Here is a 27,255-nt window from a genome sequence, read left to right on the forward strand (position 1 = left end):
AGATTTGTAGCAGGTGAATAGAAAGAGCAAGGAGAGAACTGAATTATGGGGACTTATCTTGCTGTTCTGCTACCAAAATTCATAGGTGTACATAAAAACCAACCTGAAGTATGGAGCAGATGTGCAACTTTTTAAATATAAAGCCTTTCTGCTCTGTTTTTACATGTGTGTGACTTTGCTAAATCAAATCTAGTCAGGGAGAAAGGAAAATGGAGTCTGAAATATCTTCTGAATTAGGGGAAATGATGCATGAGTGCATACTTTTTTGTTTTATGTTTTCTGTGTAAAATGTTTCAGTGTAGAAACAAACTTTTTACTTGCCTTATTTTCTTGGCACTTGATAAGATGAATTGCAGAATATTGATGTTTGACATGAATTGGCTCTGTAATGGCCACTAGAGTCCAAAAATAATCATCTTCAGCGCAATCACCTTGTAAAGCTCTCTCTGTGGTCACATTTTATATCGGTCCTCACTGGTGCACCCTCTGAAGAACAGCAAGGGTTTTGTAATAAGTCGCTCATTCTGACTCATTGTTTGTATTCCTAGTTGTTTTCTTTCAGCTCGTTGATGTGCTCTGCTGGGCATATTTTCATGTCTTCTACCTGACTCACAGTTAAATTAAAATGACTGTGGCCTTTCTTTTTTTGGTCTTGAAATCTTAGTTCTTCTGCAGGATGCTAAAGCAAAGCTGTGAAGACTGAGAAGCAGGAGTCTAATCAATATTTGCTGCACCAATTTGCTATAGTTATGTTCAATCTTTTACTGTATTTTCTTAGTTTCCCAATCATTAATTATTATTCTCTTTCTTGTATTTTTTCACTAAAATAGATGAGAATTATGCATGTTTTTTCAGCAATCTTTTCTTTTTTTCTGTGTCATTCATAATTTCAGACTTTCCTTATAAATAGGTTTAGAAGACCTATGTAGTCTTTCATCTTCTAGGCTTAATGAAAACTTTCTTTTTTGAGAATAACACAAAAAACTTAGATATTTAATATCACGATTAGAAGTGCAAGTCCATAGGTATATACCCTAACAGCTCAGTGTTGGTACATAACCCTGATAAAGATTGATGTTCACGAACTTCTTGCAAAGCTCCTGCCTTGTAAACATTTTGATCAAAGTGCACTCTGAAGAGAGCTTTGAAAGGTGTGTTATGAAGACCTGTGTGATCGTGGCATTTCATCATTATGCTTCACAGATGACAGATCACCTCAGCTGCTAAGTACCCAAAGAAGCCAGATACCTTCTTTTTTTACAGCAAAGTTGCCTGTTGTGGAGAGATTTCTAAACACTAAAGGTTTCCTTTTAACCATCCATGTGGGAAAAGGGTGCAAACAATCTCTAATGTTCATTTGAAGCCATGCACAATGCTTTCTGTTAGTATAATGAATGTGCATTCATAAAAATCTTTATAAAAAGGCTGCAAAAATTCCGAGTGGTGGGACCCCAGTCCACGCTTTGGTCTGGTCAGAACTGACCTGGGCTGTTTTAGCAAGAAACACATTCCAAGCAGCCTCAAACTTCACCTTGTGGTTGCTCACCTGGCATCTGTTGGTGTTGTAAGGACATGGCAAAAATTGAGTTAATGTTTTTTGGCTGCCTTTTCCATCTGTTTTCAGATAATATGCAGACAGGAGGAAGAGGGATTTACTGTAAATTACGATCAGTTTGCTCAGCTGCAGTCATGAGGATTGCCTGTTTCCAGGTGTTGAAGGGGTTATCATGGATTTCCTCCTGCTTATTTGGTTAAGATACTTTAAATAACTTCCTCCAAGGTTTTCAGCATTTTCTTTTGATTATTTCAGACAGGAATTAAAAAAAAAAACAACTAGTGCTTTTTTTACTAATTATAGAACTAGAAACCTCAGATCCATGTTGCCTGTAAGAATCAAGACTGTGTCTATTTATACTGAATATGAGGTGGAAAGAATATTTTAAGTGCTAGGAATGTACGGTAACTATGCAGAGAGACAAGAGGAAGTCATCCTTAAAATTACTGTCGTCTCATCTTAAAAATGCAGCTGGCTACTGAGATAACTTATTATGTCAAATGCTAAGAGTGTCTGCTTGTGTTACAGAGCTATTTGAATTTCTGTCCTCAAGTCGGTAAGTTACTGCTTCTTTTAGCATCTCTTGGTTGTCCATAGGTTCTTAGTGGTCTATGAATCTTGAATTGAGAAACTGTATTTTGAAAGAATCACTTTCAAGGGAGAAAGTAGCATTAAAGCAAAACAATAAAAGTGGGGCTTTCCCCATTTCTATTAATAATGAAGGTTAAAACAATTATTTTTCTATGTGTATGACTATTAATCTTCAAAAGGTGGTTGATCCTGTCTGAAGAGAAACAAAGGTGCCTGCATCTTCTTTTGCAGTACCCATGAATATACAGTTCTGTTCTCCCCTAGTCCTGTGCAATTACAAAATGGAGCAAGCAAACTCTTTTAAATGTGAAGAATCAAGAGAAGATTAATGCACTAATTGGCACAGAAAATGCAGAAGATGTTTTCCTCCGAAAGTGTCTCGATGGGGGATACAGTTTAAAAAAATAATAAAAATCAAAAGCATAGCACTTCATTTCTTGCTTGGTTTTGATCTTGCCTTAATTTTGAAAAGTTCAATTACTCTTTTGTTTTGCTTTCAATATTTTCTTCCTGTTGAGAGTCAGGCCAATTATTTTTTCTTCACTTCTCAAGCCCTCCAATGGGATGTGGTTTTTCCATCTAGGAGCTAACAGGAATGACTTTTTAGAATGGTCTTTCTTGCAATAATTCTTTAGGAGTAGCAGGTTATGGAAAGTATATCTTTTTTTGTACAGTCTCAGTCTGTGTACTTGTGCTCTAGACAGGTCGTGTCAAACATGCTAAAAAATCTATTGACAGCACTCAAACTCTAGAGCTGTTAGTAGGAGTGATTTACTCTGACTTTCCCTCTTTCAGTCTGGATGAGGTTCTTGTACACAAATATGCACTTACAATGATTTTTGTGTCTGCCTTCAGGAGAGTTTTGAGTCTGACACAAACATGACATTCTGTTAATTGAGCTTTTATTCTTGTCCATGTTATGGGAGCAGGACGTGCTGGAGGCTCCGTGCCATGTGCAGGGCTTTTCTTGGCCACTTGTAGCCAATGTTAACTGGCTGGGAAGAGAACCCAAACTATGAAACTTGCTTTATAGACAACAAGACAATTTCTGGTTGATATTACCTGACACATACATTTTATTAGAGAAAAACACATCACCTCCTTTCTCCTCCTCCCCTCTCCACCCCAGCCCTCAAAACCTTTGAGAAGTAGGAGGAAAATTTTCTCTGAGATATTTTATCCTCCAAGGATTTGTGTCATCTGAACATGAAGAAGCCTCCTGGTTTTGTTTTATTAGTTGAGATAAAGCAGAGATCAACTGGATGTTTAGAGGAACTGTTTACACACCCCACCCCTCCCACCCCCCAGTTTTCACATAATTGGAGTGAATTGGAGTGAATATGGAGGAGCTTCTAATGAACTTAGTCAAAATCAACTCCTGTCTCTTTTTCTTTGTTCTTACATATTGAACTGGGGTAAGGTTGGTTGTTACTTTTTAGATCTTTTGAAACATTAATTATTTTTAATATACACACGTATAACATTTTTGGAGCATGTTTTAGAGTTTCTCCTTAGCTTTTGTGATTGAGAGCAACAAAGATGCTGAAGGGAGTGGAGCATCTCCCTTATGAGGAAAGGCTGAGGGAGCTGGGGCTCTGGAGCTGGAGAAGAGGAGACTGAGGGGTGACCTCATTAATGTTTACAGGTATATAAAGGGTGAGTGTCAGGAGGATGGAGCCAGGCTCTTCTCAGTGACAACCAATGATAGGACAAGGGGTAATGGGTACAAACTGGAACACAAAAGTTTCCGCTTAAATTTGAGAAGAAACTTCTTCATGGTGAGGGTGGCAGAGCCTGGCCCAGGCTGCCCAGGGAGGTTGTGGAGTCTCCTTCTCTGCAGACATTCCAACTCGCCTGGACACCTTCCTGTGTAACCTCATCTGGGTGTTCCTGCTCCGGTGGGGCATTGCACTGGATGAGCTTTCAAGGTCCCTTCCAATCCCTGACATTCTGGGATTCTGTGAGAGCTGGAAGAAGAAGAGGATGAACTTCACTTTGTTAGAAGTTCCTGAAGGACAGCAGTTCTGTGAATTATGGAAGTTTGGTTTCTGTTGCAGGATTAGTAATACCAAAGGAGCTTTACTAACATGGTCACTAATTAAATATTCCAGATCTTTATTTGCAGCTAGGAAGATGTGATGCGTTAGCTGTTGTGCAACTTTATTAACTCAGAAATTCAGAGTCACTTCAGCCAACAAACCCATCTTATTTAGTGATGAGTGTCTCAGGAGTGGCAACATTTGCCTTCGCACTTGTTAGGCTGATTCAGTCATGTAACGAAGTGTTTTCATTTGTACACAATCAGTAGGTAAGTGACAATTTCCAGCCTTTTAAAGATAAATGAATACAATATTAGTTTTTGTGTTATGGTACTTTCATGAATATTGAATGTGAAAAACATTGTTTATTGCATGTATTGAAACCAAATGCTTTGCAGTGAATTAAAGTGGAAAGAAGAATTACTTTCAAGAAAAACATGAGCATCATAAATACAGATGGGTTTTTTCGTGTTTAAATCAGGTCAGATTCACCCAGATTGGTTCAGGCAAATGTAATTGATCTTCCTGAGCTTTCAGGGCTTGCCTAATTGTAGTAAAAGGAGCTGATAGTAAGTCAGGGCTGGCTCTGAATTCTTCAGCTATTGTTTCAAATTTAATTCTCTTTTTTTTCCACTTGATATACCCACTTCTACTGTGCTATCACCACAGCTATTGAAAGGAGTATCAAATATTGAGACTTTGGGATTACTACCTTTCATATTTTCTTCTAGGATACAATAAAATCCCGAAGAACTTAGAACAATTCATTTCCAGGTGCAGTGTCTTTTTGAATACCGCAATCTTGTGCTAGTTTTCTAACAGTAGATTAAACCATGACTTCTTGGGCGTGAGCAAAAATTGCTGTCGAACAGTCATTTCTCCAACAGCTTTCATAGTCATGTATTGATATTTATAATGAAATAAATGCCTAGAGGAGCAGTTGACTTGTGGCAGAAGAGAGTATTTATGGCATTTGAAGGTACAGCTCATTAAGTGATGTTTTTCTGCAGTGGTGCCTATGGAATGACCCTTATGAATGTGTGGGGCTGAAGGGACTCTGGTTATGTGAAGGTCATTCCCAAACTTCTGAAGTTTTCAACATATTTAGGCATTTTTTTCACCACTACCCAAGAATTAGGAAATTAACTTGAGGCTACTAAACTACCATGTTTCACTCCTCTAAGAGGAAAAATTACTTCTCTACATTTTTTGCCAGCTGTCACCATTTTGCAGTTGGGTACAGTATTTTGGTATCTTGTGAATACGGTATGAAGAATTCCGATGTTAGCAGGTTTCTGAATTTTCTTCTAGCCTGGCTGGCTGTAGACTTGGCTTTACTCTGTGTATTGCTGTGTAGGAGTTAGTCGAGCTCCTAAAGTCGAGCTAGAACTGGGTTTTGGTGATCTGGAAATGTGCTCTCTGTGCTACTGCTGTAAATGGTGATTGAAAAATGTTCATTATATTGGCTTTTGGGTTTTATATATATATATATATATATATACACACACACAGATGTAATCACAGAATCACAGAATGTTAGGGATTGTAAGGGCCCTGGAAAGCTCATCCAGTGCAATCCCCCCATGGAGCAGGAACACCCAGATGAGGTTACACAGGAAGGTGTCCAGGCGGGTTGGAATGTCTGCAGAGAAGGAGACTCCACAACCCCCCTGGGCAGCCTGTTCCAGTGTCTGTTACCCTCACTGAAAATAAGTTTCTTCTCAAATTTAAGTGGAACCTTTTGTGTTCCAGTTTGTACTCATTACCCCTTGTCCTATCATTGGTTGTCACCGAGAAGAGCCTGGCTCCATCCTCCTGACACTCCCACTTTATATATCTGCAAACATTAATGAGGTGTAGTAATTGAGATGTAATATCTAGATTATAAAGAAGTCAAATGTAACATTGCAGAAACAAAATTAAAATCTCTTCCTTGCTTCCCCCTCAAACTCCAGGCAGTTTGTTATGGGGGTGAGTATGTAGAAAAAAAATGTTGTACAGATAATATAACTAACAATATCTAAATATAAATGTAGCATAGGAATGATAATTAAAAGTCATTCCAAAAGCAAACCCATTTTAATAATATAGATCCAGAGTGAGGATTAAAGGTTGTTTTAAATAGATGTCAAACTACCACTGCTTTTGCAAGTTCATTATTCTTTAAGATAACAATTAACATGTGCATAATGGGACTGAAACAAGTTCACGACTCATAAGAACAAAGATAATTAGAATTGTGCTAAAAAGTGTGTGCGCTTGTTTGAAATTGCCTCAAGCAGCAGGGAATGACTAAGGATTCCCATTGAACTGGTATTAAGGAGTCATCTGTGCAGCCAAGGCTACCTCCTGTTCCCAAGGAAAAGGCAAGAAAAAGGATTGATTTGAAAGAAGCAAATTCAGTTCACAATATTCAGTCTCATTTGTTTATTAAACAAGAGGTGTTTAATAGGGTCATCTAAATCTGTAGTCAAAAATCTATAGCTAAAAAATAGGATGTCTAAAAAAACTGGAAAGATATGTGTTTTGTGGGTTTTTTCATGTGGCGGTTTCTTTTTTCTTTCTCCAAACGTGATATTGTAAGTTAAACTGAATAATATGCAGTTCAACATGTATTAGTGGAGTAAGGCCTATATCCTTCAAAAAAATATGAAGGTTTCTTATGTTATGGTCAGCTTTTCTTGGCTTGTTTTTAACTTCTACAGAATTGGTACTGAACAGAAATACCCCACTCTCTGGGATATTTGTGGCTACTTTCCAAATGTTGTTTATCTACTAATAATGGCGGGTGGTCATTCTCGGACCTGCTTCTCTGCTATTTATTCTTTTTTCCTGCCCTTGCTGTAATAAGAAGTTCAAATTGAAATTGCAGCCTGTATCTCTCCCACTTGTGCGCTGCACTTAGATGTTGAGCTTCCATCAGACCTGACTTAACTTCTTTCCATAGGAAAGGAAACAGGATCCTTCCTCATATCTGTGATTAAAATTTGGTCTGTACTAAAAACTTCGGTTACAGCACCTGTGAGTACAGAATAATCAGTTTTTCTCTGGAATGCTCCATTTATTACAGAAGCAATGGGTAGAGTTATACTTGGAGGATGAGGAGTTGTTCATTTCTGAGCCATGTGTAAATAGAATTAGACCTAAAGAAACAAAGTAATCAAAATTAGCGTTTCCCATCTACGGTGTCACACATTGCAAACCCAGCGCTTCTGCCATCAGAATGCCTTAAGAGATGATATTAGATGTATTTTAGAGAAGCATACGGGATTGTTAAAACAGATCTGGGACTGGAGTATGCCAAAATTCAATTAATGTTTGAGACATTTAAATAAAGCAGTCACATTTACTACAAAGTGGTAAGATGGTGCCATGACAAAGTGTGAATAAGGGCTGTTCATGAGGAAGTTTTCTGATGAATTCTGTTAATGTGATAGAGAATTGGTCACTTGGATTTGGGCATCTTTGGAAATTCTGGGAGTTCAGGCAACAGTGTAAACACAGTAAGAGGATGAGATGATACTGTAAAAAATAAGATTAAAAAAACCTCATCGTTTTGGATGAAGAAATATTCAAACCAGTATTAGGCTTTCCAAATTTGCCTTCTGGTTGCTATTAACTTAAGGTTTCAGCTTTTTAGAATTTGAGGTAATACCAGCTGGGATGGGGGAGGCAGGAGGCTTTTAATCAAAGATGTATAGAAAGATGTTATTAAATAATTTTAAACATGACTTCTCATATTAGAATCTTTAGTAAATTGCTAGGCAATATTATGGACATTGCAAAGCTTTCTGTGCTGAAAATTGTTTGAACCCGCATTTCTGGGCACAGTTTTGAGGGCACTTTTCTTGCGTGTCTATTAAATTCCATGGAAGGGGGTTCTGGCGGGACTGGTTCCAGTACAATCCTCTTGCTGGTGAGCCTGCAACGCTGCCCTGGCCCAGCAGCTCCAGCAATGAAAGTTTTATTAAGAGATCTATGGTTCAAATTCAATGAGTGTTTTCTTTTCTGTATTCAGAGTGAATGCTTTGGCTGAAGTAAAAGAATTCTAATGTGGTATTAATCCATTTAAACTGATAGACCACACATAGCCTACATACAATTTTTTTAAAGATATATCTGCGTTTCAGTCAAGCATTGCAATTTGCTGACAGTTTTTCTTTCTGCATATTGACTTCAATTATTTTTGTGCCAAATCGCCTGTTAAACTTCACAGTAGACACATTTCTTCATCTGGACCTACATCTGTTTCTTATCTTTTATGTCAAGCTTGCAGACTGCATATATTGAAATATAGATTGTTTTCGGTATTACAGCATTGAACATGCTTTTAAAATATAAGTGAGTATCTGAATCTCTACAGAGTGGAAAGCACTGTAAATGAACCATTGAATGTTTGTAGAAAAAAATAGAACCAACTCCAACAAAACAAACAAACAACGCCCCCACAATCAATATAGAAAACCAGTTCTCTTGTCTACATCAAATTGTACATAAAACGCAATATTGAATAGCAATCTCATACCCCAAACCTCCTAAACACCATATAATAAATTAAATACTTTATATGTATTAAAAATATCCTTCGGTGTAACACTATCCTGAAGAAAGCTTGTTACAGTAAAACCAGGATCAACTCTTGATTTGTGTAGTTTGCCACAGTTTTTCCTGTGTTCCCAGCTTCTGTCACTACAGCATTAATGCTAAATTCCCTTGATGTAATATAATATAGAAACCATTTTCTAAGCATATTTGAGACAAACAAAGAAATGTTTTGCTCTAATTCACTTTATGGAGACATCTTAGCAGCATCTCGTGTTACACAAATTGCAGTAGCTGGAAAGTCTGGTCTCAAAGTTAAAATGTTTAAATTGATTTTTCAAGTCTTTAATAATTTCTCACTGTTGTACATCTTAGTAATAAATGAAAGTGACATTTAGAAATCTGTTTTTGTGTTGGGAATGGAAACAGAAATGTATACACAAAGCAACGGCTTATTGCTGCTTCTTGCAGAAGAATCTTAACTGGTCTCTTTTGACACAGTAGAGTTAAACTGTTGTATTATAGTTGTGCTTCTAACACAAACTGAGTGAGGAAATGCTGCCTGGACCTTATATAAACTCTTGGAGAATGTTACAACTGGAAACTGGCTTCAACCCTGTGTAGTTTGGAGAGAAGGTCTGAGGAACACAGATTGTGGAATAGAGACAAGCTACTTAATATGAGGATTGAATATTTTCTGGACCTATTAATACATACTCAACTTGACATGGCTGCCAAGTCATCAACCTTTTTTAATGTGTTTCAGAAATAAATTTAGCTATCCTGATTCAGTAAGGCACTTAATCATGCAGGAAATGTGAATGAAAGAAGCTCATTCAACAAATTTGTCCGGAGTTTGATGTATAAATCAAACTTTAAGGACAGACCCACAAAAGTCTAAAATGGACACATGAATCTCCAGAGATTTCTGCAATAATCTGTTATATCCAAACTCGTAGCCAATTGCTGCCTGACACTGAATGCATTGATGTTATTAAACTTGCTGGTAAAATTCTTGTGTTTTTAAAACCCTGTCCCTTGGCATTTGCAAAGGTTCCTATCACATGTGGCCTCTGGAAGCCAAGATGCTTCACTCCTGCTCAATCTCTGCTCGCCGGTCGGTCCAGGGCACGTCTGAGAGTCCCTGGGCAGAGATGATGTCTCTGCCTTCACCAAGTCCCTCTGCTCTTCCAAATCTCAGTGCTCAGAGCATTCACCTGCACTCATCTATAGTCCTCAGTGTCCTCCAAGCGAATAATCTGATCAGAAAATACATGGAGAAGTTTTCTGGGTTTTGCCTTATGAAGATTTTTACTCTCAGTATGGAAAAACTGAATATTCATTATCTCAGCACAACAAGACAAATGACCTTGTAGTCTGGCAGTCTTGTCTAAAAATAAGAAGGATTTAGGTGCTTACTGCAAGTGGTGTTTCAATACTTTGCATCCCCTGGAGCAGAACCAAAATGCAATGATCTTTTACCTGGTTTGTTCTCTTATTTTTCACTCCCTTTCCTCCTTCAGATTTGAGATGTGATTAAGAATGGGTGGAATGTATCTGACTAGGTTGAGAATTTTATCAGGTTTTTGTGAGAAATTCCTTTGTGGCTGTGCCTCACCTTGTATGTTACCAACCAATGTCTGGCCCACGACACCCTCTGGGCAGGGAGGTGTCCAAAGCTTTTTAGAAGGGCCTGTTGCGATACAAGGGGTGATGGTTTTAGACTAAGTGAGAGCCTGGCCCAGGCTGTCCAGAGAGGTGGTGGATGCCCCATCCCTGGAGACATCCCAGGCCAGGCTGGATGGGGCTCTGAGCAACCTGAGCTGCTGAAGATGTCCCTGCTCATGGCAGGGGTTGGATGGGATGAGCTTCGAAGGTCCCTTCAACCCAAACTATCCTGTGACTTTATAATACTGACCACCTTTCTGTAATTGAGAGTCCAGGCTGGACTTGTTTCCCATTTGGGGCTTGCAGATGCTGCTCTAGGTTGGAGACCTGGGAAGACGGAACTCTTCTGAGAAGCTTTAGTTAAAAGAATAGTAAAATAACAATCTTCAGTCTATAGTTTTTTAGACAGTAATATAATTACAGGCAGAACAACTTAGAGTTATTATCAGTCAATGTCTCAGATTAATCCATTTTATATCCTAAACTCACTCATATTTTACATTCAAATTATGATTTGAAGAATCCAGGTCTCATTTTCTACAGGAGTTAATGAAAACTTCATGGAACAAGAAAGATAATGTAATATGAAGAAAAAAATAGCTATGAAAAATTTGTCTAAATTAAGTCTGTAATTGATCTCCTGAGATGTTTTGTCTTGAGAAGCTGGCCAAATTTTATTGTGCATTTATTGCTAAATGACTGATTACCAGATAGATGGAACATAGCAAGCACCATATGTTTTGTTTACCTAGAGGCTCATAAATTCAATATCTGTTGGGTCTCTCAAACATGATATGTTAGCAGATTCCTTCCAGGAAAACAAAACCCAACTACAAAGTCATCAGGTTGAAGTATTATCCTTTCAGATGCTTTTTCAACCCAATTCGTTCTTTGGCTGTAAATACAAGCCAGATGCAGTACTGAGTGCTGATTAATTGTTTGTCAGAATATATGTAGCACACTGAGCATGGAGGGATCGTGGGCATCTTGGGTTGCTAATGAACTGTACCCAACAGTCTACACAAAGTCTGTGTGTGCATAAACAAACTCTCGGGAAGAGCACACCCTTTGCCAAACTGTATTATCTTATAATTGGCAATGTGAACATCCCAGGGATGTCAGGTCAGACATTTTATAGAAGCATGTAGAGGTATTAAATTGTTTGAGTATTTATTTTAAGCTAGCTTGTCAAAGGTTAAGCAAGGAGAGTGGGGTTATTGTGCTGCTTCTGCCTGAAGCAGGTCCTGGAAAATGAGAATGAATGGATTTTATTGTAACAACATCGCTGCAGCATTCTGAGGCAAACAAATAACTCTTCAGGTAGATAACTTGAAGCATATATAATGACTCGAGGCTGTATGTCAGATCACTAATAGAGTACAATGAATCACTTGCTCAGGCAGTCCTGTATTTGGACCAGCAACTCATTCTGCTTAATGTACTTATTCTGGATGTAACATGTATGTAATTCCTCTGTCTATAGCAGTTGCCTCTTCCATTTCATCTTGTTTGACCATTTCTGTTGCAAATAAAAAGTGAGACCATTTTGTGCCTATGAGTCCTATGGCAGTAAATACTGCCCAGCATTCCAGCTCCTCTGGTCTTCTTGGGAATCTTTCTGCTGAGCTCACAGTAGCTGTACGAGAGCTTTGCATCCTACAGCAACATGCAATGATCCAAATAAACAAATGATGTATTATCTAATTTATATAATCATTGAAGTTCAAAGTGTTAACCTCATTCTGATAAGATAATATAAAGAATTTTAGTTATGTGAGCTGGAAATCACACGGAAACTAAATTTTTAGAGTAGTGCGGAGTAAACATACATGATGCTACAATAGGAATAAATTTAAAGAAAAGTTTGTATAGCTGCACTTATTTTCAGAGTCTGGTTTGATTTGCATTAAAGTTGTGGTGTGTGTGCGGGGGAAATATTGCTGCTTATTTTTCCTTAGAGGTAATCACTTGGGAAAAGTATCCCCCCTGCTCCCTTCCATGTCTCCCCATGCCTCTTATAGCCAAGGGTTAGCACGCTGCTCCAAACTTCACTGTAGATCCAGTCTGCTCTTAAAAACTGTAGCTGAACATGAATTTCCACACACGGTGGGGGTGTCACAGGTGTGCAGGTCTGATGAAGTTCCCTGAATGAGCCATCACCTTATAAACTCCTGGAATCACTTTTCTGACCAGCAAATCTGGGGAAGGGAAGGAAATCTCAAATATTCCACCTGCTGCGTTATTGTGTTTGTTTAACAAATGGTTCTCACTTATGGTAAAGTGAGATTTCTGAAAGGCTGTGGGGTTTAAATTTTCCTGCAGAGAAGGACGGTTTTCTCTGTGGTTTACTGAAACTTTTGTATGCATCACTCCCATTTACTCTCACTACTGTAAGAGAAGTGAATGAGGTGAAATATCTATTTCTCTCCACTCTTTGAAGCTTTTTTAGAGTCAACGTTGTATTCCTTCTGAATGAATAACTTACTTCCAGGTTAAGTGGAGTGTAGATCTTTTTGTGTGTGCGCATAGATAAATCGTAGGATTGGATCCCCGCTTCCAAATAAGCCCCATGATGTTAAACCCTTCATGAGGCTGATTCAGTTCTTGCTAAGCTCAGTGGGAGTTCTGCCTGGGGGAAAAACTGAGAACCTTCACATTAACTTTGATTTCATTCAAGCTCATTTTTGGAAAAAACAGCTGATCCACCAGAACACTGTGAATACCACATCTGTGAACGCTAACGGCTGTTTCTACTGTATGTGATTATCACAAAACAGCTTTGAAAAATCTTAACAGTAAAGAGTATGAGCCCTTGATTCCTCTCACTGGAATTAGTGCAGTTTTTTATGAGCAAGCAAAGAAAATAAACCATTAATTGCAGCTGCTCCTGATATCCTGAGCACCCTCCAGTCACTGACACAATGCCAAAGGGAATATTTGGACTTGGAAATCTGAGACTCAGCCTAACTCCTTACAAACTGCTGTGTCAGTGGGGTGAGAGGAAGAAATAAATGACTTCTAGGAAAATCGGTGATTGCATATTTGACCAGCAGAAGCTCAGTTTGCACAGAGCAAAATTGACTTTGACATGTCCTGTAGAACAACCTCTTCTGTGCAGCAGGGAAGAGATCTCAGTGCTGCAGAATCATGATCTCCTCGCTCATGTGGATACCCAGAAAGTTGCCGAATGTGACTGTTCAAATCTTGTTCATAGAAACAAATGAGAGTCAGCAGCAGCATTTTTGCTCATTCTGTTCCTTTGATATATTGCCCCGCGTCTCCTGCAGCAGAAATGAGGTGACCAGGCTGGAGCAGAGTCTCTACAGGCTGCACATAGCGATGGAGAAAAGGGGGATGAGGGAGCAGTTCTGACCAGGCGGTTAATTCAGATGTTCTGAAAAATCATCTGAAATAAACTTCTTTTATTTATTTATTTTTTTTCCCCAGTGATTATATAAGAAGTGCGATTTAGGTGACGTGAGTCTTCCTCGGGGTATTAGTCATAACGCAGACACTGTCTTGAAACATCTCCAGTTGATACATCTGTACTTTTAACTTCAAAAAGGAATCGTTTGGCTGTGGTGGGACTTGTGAGGATGGCAGATCCTCCCTGGCTTTGCTGAATTTTTCTGATGTGAAATGTTTTGCAATCCTGTGTTATGTATTTCTCCTAATTGCTCAGTATTGGAAAACCTGTTCAGTGGGGACTTGTTTTTATCTCTCTGAAATGACAAATACAAACCTAATTGAAAGGGAAATGATTTTTCAGATTTATAGATGTCTGAAGCTAACAGTCTGCATGAGTAACTTTAATTAAATTCACTTTCCTGCAGAGCTGCTCATTGTTTCAGTTACTCAGATCTCTACACATGTTGCTCCTCCCAGCTTTTCAATTTGCTTGCAAGACATTATTTAAATGCTTGTCAGCTGCCTGAAAGAACCTAGAGGAGCAGGTACAATTTCACATGTTGCATAGGAGAGGAGTAGAAAAAAAAAGTGCCCTTTTCTATTTTTGTTCTACTTCATATGGGCAAATCTAAAGTAACACCCATGTATGTGAAGTTGAGTGATAAATCAAAAGAAAGAGCAGTCCTGTTATTTTTCTTCAATTATCTTATCTTTGGCCTTCGGTTGTGCAACCAGGAGTCCACATGGTACTGATAAGGCTTTGAATACTGTTAAGTAAGTAATGAAGAGCATCCTGGGAGGATAATTCAGATACATCAGATTAATGTGAGGGCTTAATATATGGGGAGTAGCAGGGTCAAAACAATTGGAAATGTCATTTGGCTACTGAGAAATAGTTTAGCTGGAAAGAGAAAGGTGACTGATAAGGAGGGCATCAAGTTTTCTACCAGGGCTCCACTTCATAAAGTGGAGAAAAAGATGGTTTGGGAATGGTGTAGACTGACAGTGTTTTGTGGAAAGGAGACGTGACCGGAGTTGTCTGGCTGTGACATTAGTGCAATAGAAAACAGTTGAACACAAGGAATTGTTTTATCAAAGAAGCAGCATGATCCCTATGGAGATTAAAAAAGGAGTTATGGTCTCCAAGCTACTGGAGATTAAGAGGCAGATACATGAAATTTGTTTGAAGAGAAAAGCAGTTTTGTTCTTGCACAAAGGGTGCGCCTGGTACTTTCATTTCAGTCAGCAGAGACTCCTTTTTTGATCCGGGAAAAATGCAAGAATGAGGGGAAATTAAAGTTCTTAATGTGGTTTCTTGTTGAGTCATTCTTAGAAAACTTGTAATGAAAACATTGTAACAATGTACATAAAGCAAGAGGCTGCCTCAGAAAGAGGTGGAGATCTTACCCTCACTTTAAAACATGAGACTGGGTCCAATTTTGGTGAAAATGTGCTATGCGGGAGGGCACATGTGGCTTGTCCCAAATGCCAGTGGACAGGTTGCCAGAGGAAACCGCATTTGCTCGGTGCATGGAACTTCAAAACGGGCAGCAGGTAAAGCTGTGACTTCAAGTGTACAGGAGCTATGGCAAGGATTGTTTGCTTCTATTTATTAAATATATATATATATATATCACTTTTCTGGTTAAAAACCTCTAAAATTTCTATTCCATATGGTGTGCAAATTTGAGTGGAGACCAACAATAAAACCCTGGATGGAAGTGATTATTAATAAAAACAAACAAACAAACCCAACAACAACAACAACAACAAAAAAACAACCAAACAAAAACCAGAAACTTATTTAAGTTCCTGACTGAGTCAAAGGACAGTTATCACTGAAATGTTAATATGCAGACTAAGGAAGGACAAAGACATCAAACTGTGAAGATAAGCTCTGAATTATCATAAACCCCATTTCACATGACAAACTGGTATTTTAATTCAAAAGGAAATATGCATAAGTCATCTCAGTTCGTAATTTGAATATAATACAATGAAACCTGTTAATAAGAGACTAGTGGGATTTTTTTTTTCATCGCAACAGGTGGCTGGGTAATACAATCTTAACCAAGGAACCCTTCAGAAATAACCACCTCATGAATTTTAAGAGGAAATTCAAATGTACATCAAGGATACAGAAACAGGATCTTACCTTGCATGGTGAAGAAGTAAGAGCTTGTTCCAAAGGCCAAGGAGGTTTGCGAGGAAACTTGCATTGACTTGGGTCGATGGGTTAGTTTGGTATCAAGCAAAGCTACAAAATAGGTGCAGTTTTGGGTGATGGGTGTTTTAATGAGTGAAAATGGATGTTTTTATTGCAGGATTATTTGCAGCTGGTAGAAAAATTCAGTGTTTGTTGGTGGGGTGGTGGGAAGTCCAATACTGAGTAACGTCACAAAACTGTGTTTTAGTTACAGGAATTCACCATATGCTTTTATGAAAGATTTATCATACAAAGCTAAAGTGAAAGAGTAAACAACCCGCTGCATAATGTATGTAAACTTCATTTGGATGAGAAACAGGTATTCTGATTCAATTGTGAACAAATATTTACAAACAACTTTGCTTGAATTATAACTTTCTGACTGCATTTTATTTCAGTGAAATTCTTCCTAAATATGTGGCTGGTGTAAGAAACTCTGTCCCTTGATCTTCAATTCCTGGTGCATCTTACTGCGTTTAATTAGGTGATTCATCCACAGTTGTCCGTGTTGAGATGCTCATGAAACACATCGTGCAGCTGCTCCTTTTGATACTTTTGAAAATAATGATACCTTCTGATGTGGTGCATCAGATGGTCAAGGTTCAGATAATCTCTTCTTAAGTGAGATATCCAGGTTGGAGAAAACTAAAGAAAAGAGCACGTTTCAAAATATTTTTTTTAGGCGTTTTTGCCAAATCTCAGATTGAAAATGAAATTTTGAGTTTAAAACTGGGATTTGTGTTCACCTTTGTCTTTCAAATAAGTTTCAAGCTTCTCTTTCTGATCTTTCAGTTTCTACTACATTGGTAAATACACTGATGAAGCAGTTCTACTGTATCTGATCTACAATCAATTAAACTCAGTGTGAGAGGTAATAAGCTTTTTAAATTTCATTTTGCAATATATAGCCGTGCTGTTGGAGAAGATTAGTAAGTAATAGTAAGAAAGAATCTGTGGTTTTAGGGTAGCAATAGTGAGTTTTAAAGAGGCTCGATGGCTTTGGTGATGGTTTGAGAATGGTCAGTATGTTCAGGAAAAGTCAGCAAGGCCCCAGAGCAAACTGTAGGAGAAAGTATCTGCTGCCTTTTTTTCTTTTAAGCTCTTGTTTAAGCCCAAGCCCTGCAGAGCTCGTTCCTTCCCATAGAAGTCAATTGGGAAGTTTTCCAAGCTGCTTTGGATCATATCCAAGGAGGTTTTCCATGACTGACCTGTGGATTGGCTGCCACATCTGACCAGCTGAGCTGTACATTGCACACTGAAAACATAACATTACATTCCAGGGCTGTGAGAGTTGCCAGTTAGTTTTAAATGGCCTGACCGATCCATTTGTGGAAGACTTTTCTAGATCCTGTTCTTCTCAATTTCAGTGTTGACACAGTGATTTTTCCAGTGTTGTTCAGTGTAATTCCAGTGTAACAGTTTTGCTAATGTGTCAGTATACCTCAGTAGCAAGCTACCTAACGCATCTTGAAATAACGTATTTTTTGGCATTACAGAGCACATGGAATTATATACATTATTCAGCATATCCCATTACTCCCTAAAGAGTATAAAAATATAAATGAATAAAAAGTGGTTTACATGGATATACGGTTATGAATGAGATTAAGACTGTGTTTACACAGAGGTTTGTCTTTTTCCCGCTGTGACTTTGTGTAATCTAAATGAACAAGACGACCTTCTCCTTGCAGAATAAAGACAAAGTGGGTTAGGAAATGTGTATAATGTATAAGGTAATCTCTATAGATAAGAATGAGTATCCTATATAAATCACATTGTTGCAGAAGTCAGGAAAACATTTGAGTTCTGTGAGATGGTTCAAACCACAGACTGTCAGTTCTGTATCTTCTCAGAAGATGTGTGTTGGATGAAAAATAGATCTGCCACAAAATGAAGATATCACAACACAGAATCATAGAATCATAGAACATATTTTATTGAGTTTTGGGCCAGAGAAACAGTGTGTGTGGAGAAGTGACCCAGCTCAACAAGAAACACAGAAATCCATACTTTCCCTTTCCTCTTGAATTGTTTCGAAAACCTCTTTGTTTCTCTTTTTATGCAACTTGACATTCAAATGTTGACTTCTTTAATTCACTACAGGTTACCATATTATATAATATTTTATTTTTAATGTCCACAGGTGGCATCAAACCCCACAGATTTGCAGCTCAGGTTGGCTATATCCTATTTCTTTACAAGTTTGAGGCTTTAATTTTGGGAAAATACACCTGAATACCAGTAGCCTGGGCACTGGTGTCACTGGCTGCTGCCAAAAGCTACAGATATTTGCATGACCAGCAAGACCAGCAGCTGAAGGACCCCAGAGCTGTATGGGCATGGACAATGTTCTTTGAGCACTGAAATGTCTTGCTAAATATGTATAAGTCTAACTCATATTCTTCAGAAGCTGGAAAATAAATGTAAATCTGAAGACAGGCTTGTAAACATGAGCAATAGGAAAAGAGATGCTGGGCATCTCAGGCAGTTTACAAAGGTGCAAACTGTTTTATTGATTTTAGAAGGAGGTCTGTTGGCTGTAATTAAATAGCCACTGAATATAGAATATTTTTCCAAGGTGCCATAGAATTAAATCCTGAATCTGGGTAGATGGGAGTAAGGCAGATTGAAATCTGAAGCCTAAATTGAATTGGAGCTTGAAGAAAGTCTAGGAAGGTCTATGTAGGCTGTTTGCACAAAAGGGAAGGTTTCAAAGAGATATTATGGCAGAGGCAGGTAAAAACTGAACTAAACAGTTGAGAAGTGATCCTGTAGTGCACAGGGTTCTGCAAATGATCTAATCACTGATTAAAAAAGCCCCAAACCTCTCATTCTCAGTCGTGTATGATGAATTGTGTTACAGAAAAAAATCTTATAAGCCAGGGATAATTACCATATTCATATTTTGTTGTTTGATCATTTCTTTTGCAGAACTGTTTTATTAACAAATGTTGTGCTAGAAAATCTTTGTGGAGGAAATAATTGTCTAAAATCAAGTGTGAAAATCCATTGCTTGTAATGAAAGGGCTTAATTCTGAGCACATGAAATGAATGGTCAAAACAGAGCGACTGGGCTTTGCAGTTATTTTGTAAAATGACATCATAGCCCAAAAAATTGTACAAACCACAGAGAAATCGAGAATTAGGTCATGGACAAGTTATGTTTATCGGGAAAAAAAGCATGGGGGGCATTATATACTAGAAAACAGGTAAATTATTGCATCATTACCAATAATTATTCATGTTTTTAGTACATGAATACATATTTTAAGTAACATTTTCATACATGTATTCCAATATACTTTTATTTCTCTTGATAATCCTCAGCAGGGCAAGAATTTAGATTAAAAAAGTGACAAGAGAAAAAAAAAAATCCTGAAGCTTATCACTGGACTTTTCTTAAATTGCTGGGGAGACAAACCATCGATACTTATGAATGGGCGTTTGTTTACGTGTAGCCTGATGTTTATGCTGCATTGGTAACATAGTTTCAGTCTTTGCTTTTCTCACCCAAACCTTTACGATCATTTCACTTGAACTAAAACAGATGTAACTGATTAAAATGTGACTTGCTGGCTGTGGGGGAGGTCTTTATGGCTACAAGGCTAAAGAATTTGCTCAGGTGCTGCAAATTATTCGGTATTGCTCATGGCTCCTCCTCAAATGTGATACTTAAAAAGATGTTGGTTTTCTAACAGTTCAGAGCTGAACTTGGATTTTATGGTCACTTTGGAAACAACAGCCTTTTCTTTAAGGCCGCCAGGTATGTCGTATAAAACACATGGTGGCAGTTGCACCCACCCCCAGGAGGTTTGAAGCTTTCAAGGGGGCAGCTGATGGCTCTTTAGCACCTTTTGTGCCCCATTGTCCTCGTCCTCACAGACGCACCTTGGTTGGCGCCAACAGTCACGAACCCCCGGGGCACAGAGACTCCTCACACCCCCGGCTGGGGGGCAGGAGGGTCGCGACCCCGGTAGATAGACGGGACCCCCAAATCAACAAATGGTTCCTCAACCAAGGAGGTGTCCAGACCCATAGAAGCTCCTGGCCCAGCTCGTCATGGCCACAGCCAGACCCGACCGGGCTACAAACGGGGTCCCCTCCGGAGCCCCCATGGAGGGGCCTGTGTGAGTGGGACCCCCCACAGACCGGGGACCGGCTGAGGACACTTCCCAGGGCTGAGCCCCCCCTGCCCCTCGGTGAGTGATTATTTCTGTCGTTTCGTTTCAGTTCTGAATTCAAATTGTTTCGAGCGTATTATTTACTTCGAGGTGCCTTCGTGACAAATACATACGTGCCAATTCTGCTTTAAAGATTGCGGTTTCTAGCTCGAGTGGACGCTAAATAGCTGATTGCTGGCTGCTTTGAAATAGACTATGTTGTTGGTTGATGCATGCAGATTTGTAAACAAAATAAAAGCTTGATGAGTAACTTCATATTCAGGACCAAAATGCACTTTTATTTGAGACTGAGGTTTAAAAAAATGTACATACCCACCCCCTGTGTATCGAGGGGACTCTCGGGTTTCCAGTTCTTTCCATTCACGTGGAGAAAACAGGAGGCTGGTCTGTCACAGGAAAGGGGGTTTTGTTTGTTTGTTTTGTTTTCTTTGCTTATATTTTTAATTCGAGCAACTAGTTTGTTTTATTTTCCTGAAGTTTTGTATTTGAACATTATAAGTGCTGCTTCATAAGGATTCTTCACTCGATATCAAATTCCCTGTTTTATACACGACCTTCCCTTATGTCCTCTCCCCTGCTCGACAGTGGATATCGCGCGTTTTCTCTCTTATTCTGTACAAAGTTGGCAGCTTTGTAGCAAAAGGCCGTGGGTATTTTTCTGATTTTAGTCGTTTTTATCCCTCTTTGTCTGAAAATTATCCTGTCGTTGTGCTGCTCTTTGTATTTCCAAACTTAGCGAGCTGGATTTCTGAGGTAGGGGGTTCAGAGTGTTTTATTTCCACTATGGCATTGTGGAGAATTTCAGATGTTGGATAAAGAACAAGATACATCCCCTCGCTTCCATCTGTTACATCTGCTCAAAACGTCCTCTTAAAGAAAAACTATGGTAACTTCTGATATTGGTATCGGTTTGTACCTCTTGGAGTTTTAAACTTTTGTATCGTTTCTCAATATCTGCCGGGTTTTCATAAGCGCAGTATATGCGGCAAATGTTTTATTTTGTACGGATTTCTGTGTGTGGCTTAAGAACATCACTGTTCTGCACTGGGTGGCAGCAGTTTATGTGGACATACATGTTCTGGTCTTTTTAGACAATAATAATGATAATAAATCCTAGGAACAGGTAGAACTTGCAAGCTGCTATTTGGATTAATTTGTGGAGCTTGTAAATAGTTTTCTGTAATAATTACACAGGCTGAAAGTGATTAAAATTCATCATCAGCTGCTTCTTACAGTCGAACCTGTGCTATTTGATGTGGTAGGAGGAATAATTTATTTTAAAAGCTTTACTGACGAGATTAGCGACTGCTGTCTTTATTTTCTACCTTTCTGATATATGTATTTCTACTCCCACTTCCACGTATTTGGAGTGTGATACTTTGTAGGGAGTGAAATCGGATATAAAAGTTGTGTTGTGCTAAGTCTGCTGAGCGGAGCTGCCTGGGAATTTGACATGTGCAAACGTAAACTCCTGGACAAGTAAATCAAATAGCTGGACCTCGTTATTACACCTGAAATTCAGGCGGACTGTAAATAGCGTTGTGTGGGCAAGGCTCTAAGCCTGCGTTTTGTAAAGAAAGAGCTACTGCCTAATTAAGAATTGTTCTGTCACAAAACAGGAATGATAGCGATGTTATCAGTCAGCAACCTGAGAATATAAAAAAAGGACTATGCATATTACAAATCGATCTAATTGTGAAGCCACTTGTTGTCAGGAGATGTAGTGGCCCTGCACATGAACCTGTGGACTGATGTTTTCCTGGCAGTTCTTGTTTTTTTAAAGTCAAAATTTTCACTAGAGATCAGCACCCAGCTTGAAAAAAGGAAAATATCCTCCACTTTGCACCTCGTTTGTCTTGAACTCCAAAACATCAAAGAACCAAAAGGAGAGTGGGGGTGGGATCTGCGGGGAACTTGTATTGTTATATTTCATTTATTGAAATATAAGTAGGTCTGTTCAAGTGGTTGCTTTGTACTTCTTGCTGTGTTATCTTTAAGGGCTGTACCAAGCAGAGCTTTCCTTTTCCACCCTGTTGCCTGCATCCCTGGAATAAATCAGCATCCCGACTGAAGGAGGATGCTGGAACGAGGGAAGGTGACTGACACAATTCCGATATCACAGATCTCTGTGGCAGCATTTACCATCTCTTACAGAATTAGAAACAGTGACTCTATTTTTCATCTGGCTCATGATTACATCTCCATTCTTAAAGAACCAGGGGTCTGCTGTCAGTGATGTTGGATCTGATGTATAGCAGAGGTGCTTATTTTTTATTTCCGGGGGCTGGGCAAGGTCCCAATTCAAAATCCAGTCAAATTCTCCATTCTGGGGATGTGGGAACTTAGACACTGACCTATTAAAATAATTTAACAGTCTGTTTTCTGAGAAATGCAGGCTCAAACTTAACTTAGAACAAACTTACCTATTTGCCAGAGCGGGCAACATCTATTATTACCAGCGAGGCTTCACTCTCCTCAGCATTAATTAGAAATACCCTCTTGTAGGTTGTCACAAGAATGCCAAAGTAACTGTAATGAGAGTTGCTGCCATTCATCACTGTTCTAACTTCTCTAAGCAATGAACAGGAGCAGAGCACAAAATTATCGCTAACCGAGCAATGAGAAATGGCAAAGATGATTCACAGGTACTATCCCTGTGCTTGGAGATTAATTGAGTGAAAGATGCCCTCTCTGCAGCCTGAGTTAATGAATATAACCAATCATTTTGGGAGAACTCGTAACATGCATATATATCTTGATTGCTTTCCAGGGATGAAGAAAATCTCAGGCAGGTTTTGCTGTACCTCAGTTACCTACTGTGAACTAGTTGTCTGTGTGCTGGGAGGCCAGGTAGATTACACAGACTTAAGAAATTGAGGTTTTTTATAATAAAGAAAAATATTACTTGAATAACCTAGTAAGCAGTCTGATGACATCTGGTATTTATTCCGTCAAGTGATTTCTAGATGAAATGGGTAAGCTTGTGAGTAAAATGATTTTTTTCTTACTTCGCTGATTAAACTCACTAAAAACTAAAATTCACACTAACATTCTCCTTTAACAATGGAAAGGAAATTTAGTTGACATATTCAAGTTTCTTAAAAGATGACTGCTGTCCAATTTTTGTGCCTGAAAGTTTCGTTAGAACAGCCATTCTCTTAGTCTCTGGTTGTTAATCCTTTTTTTTTCCTTACGATTTTATTTTGAATAAGGAAATACTGAAGAGTGCAACAGTGTTAAGTATGTTTCAACAAAGCAGGAAACAGACTGAGTTGGCTTCAAACATGGATGAATGGTCAGGTAGGATTCTATTCTATCTAAAAAGCTTTATTTGTATTTCTAAGGGTGTTTTCAGTTACTAAAACAAATTAAACTCGATCCAGTGTTTTAAATCTCTCCTCTGAGCTCCAAGGCAGGGAATATTTCATCCGTAGGACTTTATTAGTATTATTATTTAGTTAGACTCCATCAGACCTGAGGATTCCTAGTTGAAGAGCACTCCCTGTTTGTGCCTTCCATGGCCTTTAGAGTCATAGGTAAAAACCTTTTCCTTTGGCTTAAAATATCAGACCTTGTTACGTTGTCTACTCAACTCTCTTTGGGGGAAAAGATTTTTCAAAATACCAGGGTGCTCCAGGTAACTCCAATTACTTCAGACAACAATTAGTACAAAATAGGGAGGATGTAATCCAGGTTCCTTTGATCAGGTGGCTAATGAAGAGCTGTGAAGATTCCCCTGCTATAAAATTACTTGCTGATAGCGCTCCCAGTTTCTGGGGGAAAAGGCTGTTGCTCAACCATAAGTGGTTTTGGGCAGGGAAAGGGTAACTTTAGGGTGGTTTTTTTTTTGTAGTCAGGTGTAGAATAAAGGAAGAAAAATGACATGAAACAAAGGTGATAAAATTTGATGTCAATAGATACACTTGAATGTTTTAAATGTAGATGTGTCTCTCCTTGCCGGTTCATTTTTGCTTGAAACGGGGTGCTTTGTGCAGCGTTTGGCTTTTGTCTTCTCCAGGTTTGTGGCACTGCTGTGAGCATGTAGATTTTCCTTCTGTGGATGCAGCAGGCAGGACCACCTCGAGTTACTCATCTTCATGTTTTACAATATAATGTATATTTTTTGGTGAGTGGAGATTTTGATTTTATGCTGTTCTTTTATTCCAGCATCCATTACTACCTTTAGTAAGCGTTAAAAATATGTTTGATATTGAGAAGCAAAACCCCAAAATCTTCAGTGATGTTTATTGACATGCAGTCCTTTTATATCAGTGTGCACTATTTTAACCTTCTGAAGTCAAGGATTACATCTGGTGGCAAACTGGAGTCTTTTTAGGACTCTCTTTTTTCCAGAGCCTGGCTTTTCTTCCCCTGTTTATATGAAAGGTTTGTCATTTGCCTCAGATGAGTGTGGAGGCTTCTCAGTACTCATGTTAGAAGAGCTTTCTTCAAAGGATTGTATGAAAAAGCCATTTTCACAGTGCTAGGAGGAGAAGAGTGAAAGAAACTACAAAGAAACCCACCCAGATACCTTTTTAATATGTTGGTTCCATGCCACAGATGAAGTTTACACTAATTAGAAATCATCTAGAGGCACCGGAGCAGATTGAGTCTTCGGCTGGAAGTGCTTCCTGACAGGTGGTTTTCCACAAAGCAACATCACAATTACCTAACACACTGTTTGATTTGTGTAACCTCTCATTACTGCTCACATTATTTAATGAACTATGTGCATTCTGTCACCTCCCTGCAGAACACGATGCTCCCTTCCAAATCTGCAGCGCTCGTGCTCCAGGTTTAACCCTTCACTTCCAAAGTAAAGAAACGTCACCATTAATGAGGAGGTGAAAATTGAAATTGAAGTGCCCAAACCTGTTAAATTAAAAAGATGCATGATACTTTGAAATTTTAACTGTATAATCTGAGCGTTTGTTTTAGTAAACCATGTAGGTTGATGGCATTTTATTTAGCCCTCAGTTATATTTCATTGCAAGCTTTTTTGTGAACTGTGGAAAGTAGCTGATTACTTGAATGTCTAATACAAAAAATCAATATTTCCTAATATTTTTTTTTAAGAAGTCCAGCACATATTTCATGGTTACTGTAACCATACACAATCAAAAAAGAGAAAGATAAGGATTCTGCTGGTCACTAAGGAATTCCTCTGCTTATTAGAACTTCATGTATCTCTGCAGGTTTTGTGTATAACACTCTCTGGGTTATGGACTCTCTGTGTATTTGCAGTCCCTGTCCAAGTCTTGTTGTTTTAGCCCCACGGGAGGTATTTCATAAACTGAATTTATGCGGAGTAACACAGCTGCAGAATGGTCTGTGACCCATAGAAATATTCTCTTTCATGTAGTTCAGGCTCTGATGTGATTACACTCCTCAGCAAACACATATATTGAAATTCTCCTAAGTGAACTTGGCTGTTTGCTGTTTATTATGGGAAAAACTCTTTGTGAAGCAAATGAAGGAAAAATCTGAATCCACAGGCATGCGGAGATACGTATTTTATGCTGTTTACTTACCTCACACACTTCTATTAATCAGTCACTATTTCTATTTGGTTCCTGTTGCAAATAACTTACACCTTAAATCTTTCAGCCAAAAATCAGAATAATTTAAACAATTCCAGAATGATCATCTCCCTCATGACTACAAATGGTGTTCTATACAAAATAATACAAGTTGTTTCTTTAAAAGCAGTTATCATCACTGAGTGGATTTAACTAAACCTGTATAGGTTTTACTTGTGCACTATTATAAAAAAAATCCTGGGTTATTTTTTTTACAGAACAGATTTGTTGCATCAGCTCACTGTGAAGAAATATGTCATAACAGATTCAGTGAAAAGGATAAAAAACCTACCACCTCCCAAAATAATGTTAACTAAGTTTACAGTTTTATGCTACATAGCATAGAGGATAATTAGCAGGTGTGCAGGGCACACTAGAACTGAATACTGGTGATGGAGTAACTTGGAAATGTTTATTGTAAGGGAAGAATCAAGTGTAAATGAACAGGAGAGGCTGAGCATCAGTTGCATAGGGGAGAAAATAGGTCTGTGGCAATAAGACGCAGCCCTGGAGTCAGTTTGCTGGTGAGTCATTGCCCAGGGTAGAAAATCACAGCAGTGCTCAGGCACAATTGTGCTTTTCCCCAGCACAAACCTGGCCCCTGAGCCCCAGCACTGATGGGTCCCCATCGGGAAGCTGTGCAGGAGAAGTGGTGAAACCTGTGTCATGGAAATAGTTGTTGAGTAAAACATCATCATCCATCACGCGTGTCACGCAGTGATGGTCTATGGAAAACAAACTGCTTCCCCTTGTATTCCTCTCCAAAGAAATGTTCATGTTGCAAACATGTTGGCTGCCTCTAAGTAGTTGTCCTGGCTTCAGTGAAAGGATTTTTGGGGCTTTGACCCAAGGAGGAATTTGGAAGATCAGGGAGGACTTGATTGAGACCCTGTGCTTGAAGCAAACCACTGTGGCTGGGGAAGCCCAGTGCTGCAATGAGCATGAAACCCATCTCATCTCTTCAGTGGAACAAACCCTGTGAGGAGGGAGAACACAGTTTATCTTGGGTGATTTTTTCTAAGTCCTGGTGATTTTAGCCAGGGGAGGACTGTGACAGAGCTCTTCTTGCAGCAGAAAGGGACACGATGGTCCCCCTGGGCTGACTTTTCAGATCGTGTTTTCACTCCAGGTCTGTGCTCTCCCAGCCCAGGCTCAGCTTCAGGTTTTCCTCACCCATTTCACTGATCTTAACAAAATTGCCACTGCAATTTTTGAAGTCCGGCTATGAACAATCCGACTTTAAAATATGAACAGGCTCAGACTGTCTCTGGGCTATCAGGAGGACATGTGCATTTTGAGTCCCTGAATCTACAAAATGTGTGTGTCTATTTAGCAATATCCTCTGAGCCACACCTATGAGTCAGTGACATTACTCATAGCACACACCAGAACATTTATAGACCTCTGACAGTGTGGTGGTATGAGCAGCTTCTCAGATATGGGCTATAACGTATATTGAGAAAAAAGACTGTGACAACTTAAATTA

Source organism: Nesoenas mayeri, assembly GCF_963082525.1.
Source record: "Nesoenas mayeri genome assembly, chromosome: 9".
NCBI classification, from domain to species: Eukaryota; Metazoa; Chordata; class Aves; order Columbiformes; family Columbidae; genus Nesoenas; species Nesoenas mayeri.